Consider the following 7,151-nt stretch of genomic DNA (forward strand, 5'->3'; position numbering starts at 1 on the left):
TGTGAACATTTATTTTGTCTGAAGCATCACCAATTTTAACCAGCATGCTTGTATGAATCAGAGCATGATAAAAAACATTTGACTTCATAAATCTTTTACTTCTGAATGACTGATGAAAAAAGAAAGGGTCTATAAAACCACAAATACCTTCTCAGTAAATGATGCAAAAATTTATATGAAAAGTAATTGATAATTTTGAGATCAGTGAAAAAAATTATAAATCTGTCTCCTTTATGAAGTCTTTTGTATGAAATATGGGATGGTTTAGGCTATAAAATTTATACTTACCAGCAGGATATTCAATCAACAGCTTTAAACAAGATATTTAGAGATGACAACAGAAACCAATGTTATAGACAAGCAATTCAGAAATTGTATTTATTTATACTTTTATTCTCTTGCTCAGTTTCACTTAAAATAAACTATCACAACATTATGCACAGTTAACTACTTCTGCTGGAAACTAAAATATTTAGTTCCAGCACCTTTTCTCAATGGACTTACAAGACACTATTTAGAATTTGTGTATATGGCGTGCTGCACGTATTAAAACCATAAAGGCCATGTCAGGGGCTCTAAGGAATAATAAAATATTAATTTGATGGCAAAAATTAAGTGTCTTAAAGCAAGAAGCTGTTGTTTATCCCATGAGTGGCTTTTAAGACATTGATGTCTAGTTTGATTGTGTCTATTCTCAGCCAAATTAACCACACGTAATGAGACCTAAATAACTATCTGACTTCAATCAAGCACCTCACTTATAGAAAACCACCAATTTTCTCTCTGTCAAGTCCTCAATATAAGAAAGGACATATCCTCTTTCTAAACTCATCTGATTTTGTTAAAACTATAAAAATGCCTGTTTCATCCTTGTGAACTTGCAGAAAAGGCATATCCTTATAGAAAAAACACTTTCTTCACACGGAAAGAAACACATGGAAAGAAGGCCACAGAAAGTGTGCATCTTATGTGTGAAATCCTAATTTACTGAGAATACAGAAATACCTGACCATGAATAGGGAAATGAATAAATTAATTATATGCTTGTTAAAATAAATGAATCATTCTAATGCTCTGCTTCTTCAAGACTGTTAATTCAATTTACTGCACCTAAGAATCCAGCCTATATGTGACTAGTGGTGTATATATATTGTCATCAGATGTAGTTTCCTTTCAGTGACTGCCAGAACCAGGGATAATAGTACAGTGAAAACACCAATTTACACAAGAAATACTGCACCATATACTGGTTTGCAGTTAACAAAAGAATATTTACTATGACTTGCATTAACATTTAAAAGCTATAAAACATGATAATAATTCATTTATTTTATTTAAAAATATATATATATATATATAAAGGAAAAAAATACTTCCAGATCTGTTTTTGTGGTGCTTACGGGAAGTAATGGCAACTTATCAAATTTCTTTTTTTTATTAATATAATTCAGACTACATCATAGAAAACATGAACCCTGAAAAGAAAATTTTTCAAAAACATCTTTTGAATATCTAAGGTTCCTGACCTTAGATCTTAGATTCCATCCCCTATCTTCTTCTGTTGCATTTTCTTCAAAGCAGAGCAAAATGCTGAATACATCCTATGGAAGCAGCAGAAAGTCTAAAGATTTTAGGCAACATAATGTGAAAGCATTGGTAAAAGGGCAGAAGCTAGGAGAAGTAGAGCAGGGAGACACTGGCAGCACAGAGGTGAGCAGAAAAAGATCAGTTTCCCAGCTGAGAGAGGGACAAAGACTAGGAGTTACTGAACTTAACTCAAAACTGTAATTCTTTTGAGATGTTCTGGTGAAATCATTCATCTCATCCTTGAAGTTAATGATCAGAAGGACAAAATGAAACTGTGACCCATGGTTCTTGAGGAAAATAAAAAAAGAAAAAGAGGATGGAGTTTTGCATTGTGTAAGCCCCAGGACTCTGTCAAGAGCAGAACAGCTGGATGTATTTTTTGCTGACTCATGCCATTGGTATGTATGTCTTAGGCTTGATCATTCTCACAATTAGTATCAGAATTATTTTGAGAGAGACAATTGGCCTCTGAATGCAGATGTGCCAAGTATGGTTGGTTATGCATACGTGTCAACTATTTCAACAGAAATGAGGAGAAAAGTAGACAGACTTGGATGTTTTGTTTGGCTTTTATGTTTCAGACGCTTTGCTTTGGTGCTGTGCGGCTGGTATTCGCTTTGTCACATAATTATACTAGGTCTCGTTCGGCTTGGAAAATCAGGTTTATTTTCTTTTTCTGAAGAGAGATGACAAGTGCTATTTTAATCTTTCCAAGCAATTTCAGTATTAAGCATTCCTATCACGTATCATTTCAGGGAGGGAGGTTACAGCTTTAAGTTCCTACATCTGGAGTGTTGTCCACTCTCAGGTAGACGTGACTGCCAACAGCAAAAGAGAAAGAAGGGTTTGGAATGAGATCGCAATTAAGGTTATACAGCGTCAATGGTGTCAGGCTCGAGGGAGGCATTCAGCAGTCTCTATCTGCTATGCAAACCACCAAACGCCTCCATCTGACAGATTTTCAAAATAGCTACGCTTGGCACCACTTCTTTGGGCACAATATGTCCTGGATAATTTATTTAGTTTATATATTCAGCTGTATACTAATTAACTCTTTGTCTTTTGGAGTTCTCATTTCCTGTTTAATACATTTAACATTGTGTCTTTGTAGTCCAAGGGGACAAATTCTTCTGCCACTTACCTGGAATGAATTCGGAGTAATTTAGATGGTTACAGTGGCCTTACATTGCCTTTAGAGAGCAGAATTTGATCCTCTCAGCGGAATTAGCAAACAGCTATAATTACCTCCATTAAAAAAAAAAGTGCAAACAGATTTTACCTCACTTTCTCACCATTTGCTTTTTTTTTTTTTTTTTGCCAAAGAACACTTATCAGAGGACAGAACAAAGCTTGTCAAGGAGGCTCACTCAAGCCAGTGATGTCAGCCATGAAACAGAACCTGAATTTTGAATTGGCCCCCCATTAAAACTGCACAAATGGCTGTGATTTGCAAGATTTTAATTTTGAAATTTTAATCTGGAGCAGTGGAATTCACTACAGTTGGTTCTGAGAAGGGTCAATGTACAGGAGATAAGACCTGAGGCTTGTGCTGTTTTGTAGGCTCCACATTTATTGAATTAATAGCTAATGTTTACATGAATTTTCAGTTTAGGGATGTGGAAAACCCTGTCACTATTAGAAGCCCATGTTTAAAAGCAATTTGTAGCAAGCTAGATAGAGAGTGCAGCACACAGGATATTAAAGAGCAAGCTGAGAAAGACATAGGAGAAGTTACCTATGCATTCCAAAGAAAGAAACTGATTTCCTGAAACTTCTGCTACATGTTTTTGAGTTATATATTTCTCCTATAGTTCGTTTTCTTATGTGTTTTTAATGATGAATATGAAATCTTTTTTCACAATATTTTTTTAAAAGATAGATGTAATTTAAACTTTATTGCATATAATGTAAGATTTACTGTTTGTAGTGTGTGAATGTATGCTTGTGTTTATATTTACATTTTTGTACTGGAATATTTCTTTTAAAAAACCACACTGCAAAATAGGTAAGATTGAGAAATGCAAAGAGCTTTCAGATATTTTAGTATCTATAAATGCATTTGTTGTCTACTTGGGTTTTGTAGCAAAAGGCATTTGACTTGGTCTTCATTTAGACTAAACTAATTAGTTTGATTTGCATTCCTTTTATGATCCACAATATACTGTATAGCATATATTAAAAAAAAAAAACTAACTGCAAATGCATTCTATCAAGTTCATTATTTCCAGAGTATTTCTACCTTTATATTCAATCAAATAGGAAATATTAGACACATGATAAACATCTATGGCAGCCTGTACAGCAAGACATTTCACTGAGATGTGTAATGCACATCACAGTGAAATGTGTTGCTGTACAGGCTGCCATAGATGCAGAGTCCTCTCTGCTTAGTGTTATACTGGAGCTTCCTGGATCACATGGGAACATTTTGTCTTATAAAAACATTTTCAATTTAGAAAGAGACAAGAAATTAAACCTGACTGTTCTGAAAATAACTTACAAGTAAGAGTTAATTTTATTTTTTAAATTTATAATACTAAACATTATCATTTATTATATAAATCATAAATTCATAATCACAAACATGAAGAAGTTCGAAATAAAAACTGTTAACATTTGAGTGCCTTAACATTGGCAGAAATGTATTCCAGGCTTTTTTGGAAAGTTAATTTTGACAAAATTAGAACTGACATTGTACTGTGCTGAAAGACCTAAATATTCCAGGGGAATATGATTCCAGCTAAATTTCTCTGACCAGGGCTACTAATAATTAATGAAAGTTTTTGAAGTTCCCATCACAGAAGTATATGAACTGCTGGGAAATTAGAAGCCAGAGAAAGAAATAAAGTATAGACATTTCATCATTCAACAGGCAGAATAGGGAATTTGATGCTGTTTGTTGGCTGACAAACTCAATTCTCAGATTGAAAAAAATCAGAACTTTGCAGCAGGATTAAGCTGATATGCCTGGCTGCAGAGTGATGAGCTTTGACTGATGCAGCACAAGTTTGAATGGTGTTCCCATGCACAGCAGAGGAGAAATTGTTAAAAACTCCCTTGTCTTAGAGAATGGAGAGGAGAGAGAGGGCAGTGAAGGAGAAGAAAATACACAGACATAGCATATGTTACACATTTAGAAGAAAAATTGCTTACTGAAGTGCATGAAAGAACCATTAGGGTTGTTTTTTAAATTTAGAATCCACTCATGTGGGGTGAAGTGATATTGTGGCAGCCGAAGCGCTAGAGTGGAGGTCAGGCCTTCGTTGTCACTTTTGCTAAATGCTGGGTAGCTCCAACTGCATGAGAGACTGTTAAGGAAACCAAAGGCAGAAGTTTCACACCAAACCCATCAGTCTGGCTCATAAGCAAAAACATTCCCCAGAAATTTACAGTCTGACACTTCCTACTTGTGTGTACCAGCCTGCTCAATATCCAGCTTCCCGCAAGTTACTTTTCACTTTGGGATTCACAGTAAGCATATTGAAAGCAATGGAAAAATTCTCATTGATCTTAGGGGCCTTCCAGACAGACCTTCTGTGAGTGTGAATGCTCCAGACACCAAATTAGAGATGCTAATGTGAGTTTGTCGTACACTGAGGTTGTTACAGAATTGTGTATAAACAGTGTTTTAAAGTGTGGAGCAGTAACCATTTAGTGAGTGAGATGAAATGGGGACCTGTAAGTCACAGCAACATATTTTAGTAATTTGTTTATGTAAAGCAAACAAATTGCTACAAGTTTTAGCAATTACCATCAATTTACTAGCAATTATTAGTGATTTTTTTCCATATTGGTTTGAGGGATTCACTCTATTCTGTTTATTTACTTGTTCTGTGTTCTTTGTTTCTATTTTATAACTGGAATAATTAGTAGAGACAAAGGTGGCAGAGGATCAAAATGCCTGTTGTGGGGCAGTTAGGAGTCATGTAGTGACCCACAAGGAGAGACGGGATGACTTGGATGATTTGGGGCCTCTTGGTATCCTACAAAGAGAAATCCAACTGACTATGATGTCCATGTTACTAATAGTTTACCTTTTTTTTGTTTTTAAATAATACTTTGCCAAATATGGATATCAAGAGAAAAAAAATCCCAAACAGTGAACCTGCAGTTATCAAGGGTTTCCAGTATCCCTGGGTGTGTGTGCATAACAGGGAGCCTGCCCCATGTAACACACACCTCGAGCACTCTTGTACTTCTACCACCCTAAAGCAAACACAAGCCTAAACCAGAGCCATGTGTACACATAAAAGTCTAAACAGATTAACTTACTCAGAGACAGTGAACCGAACAACAAACAAACAGAAATTAGGATAAAAGAGATCAATAGACAGCAAAACAAGGGGAAAAGTTAGCATCTAAATCTCAGATTGCTGACAACCAGCAGATTCATGGTGCTTTCAAAGGAGAAAGAGCTGGTTCAGCACCTGCAATGAGAGCATAGACAAGAATGACATTTACACTTTTGTGGCTCACACAGCCATCCTATGAGAGTGGATTATTGCATTCTGATGAAAACAAACATGAGCCAAACTCCAGGATTGCCTTGTGCTGCTAACTGCTTTTCAAAGAAAATGTAGACTATGAAGATTGCAAATATAATGGGTCCCATATCGCAGTGACAAACACAGTATGCAAACAGTAAACCTGGTGGTGTGTTCAGATAGTCCTCATCAACAGCACCAGACTCCTGCTATCATGTTTTCAAAGGGAATTTTCTGAAGGATAATGGAAATGTGTGTACCTCAGAGACAATCAAATCTACCAACATCTTTTCAGTAACAAACATTTCCTTATGCATTCCTCTTGAGCCTTAAAAATGTAAAAAAAAAAAAATTACCATGTTCCATATTGAAGCTGTTTTCCTCAATGATTCTAGTGGCATTAACTTTTAAAGCTTTAATCTTCCAGCCAAATACCAAACATACCTGAGATCCCTTATTACAGACTTGATTACCCATGCCAGATTGACATGGTAACCATGGCATCTTTGCTGTGAAGAGGAATTCAGCTTTAAAAAAAAAAAAAAAAGTCATTCTATTTTATAACTATACAGATTCACACGGTGTGATAATATAGAGGATAAATAATGAAACCTGACAGGACACTGAGCTTACTGCACAAGTGTGGACAGCAGAAAAGGCGAGAAATAATACAGTTGTCACTGGACTATTTCACCTTCACATCATATAAACAAAGCATTGTTGTTAGTTGGTCCAACTCTTCGACTGCATAATCCCAGAGTATTAATGCTGAATGTGAAAACTGTAAACCTCCAGCTTTGCTGGGCACAAAAAATGTGTGACTGTACAGCAGTCTGCCTTGGTCAAGAAATTATTACAGTGTTTGAAATCAGGACATACACATGTATAATGAATACTTACATAATGCTTTACTTTTTTTGTGCTCTAATGTTGCTCTTTATTGTCTGCAATACTCAAATTCTACTACAAAATGACAATTAACTTTACTGGTACACAAAAGGTACAGAATAGACAGTGAAATTATATGAAAAACGGCTTAGCAGTAAGTGCTCTTCTTGGCTTTTCCACAGACATTCTATT

The sequence above is a fragment of the Corvus moneduloides genome, chromosome 9 (genome assembly GCF_009650955.1).
Source record: "Corvus moneduloides isolate bCorMon1 chromosome 9, bCorMon1.pri, whole genome shotgun sequence".
Lineage (NCBI taxonomy): Eukaryota > Metazoa > Chordata > Aves > Passeriformes > Corvidae > Corvus > Corvus moneduloides.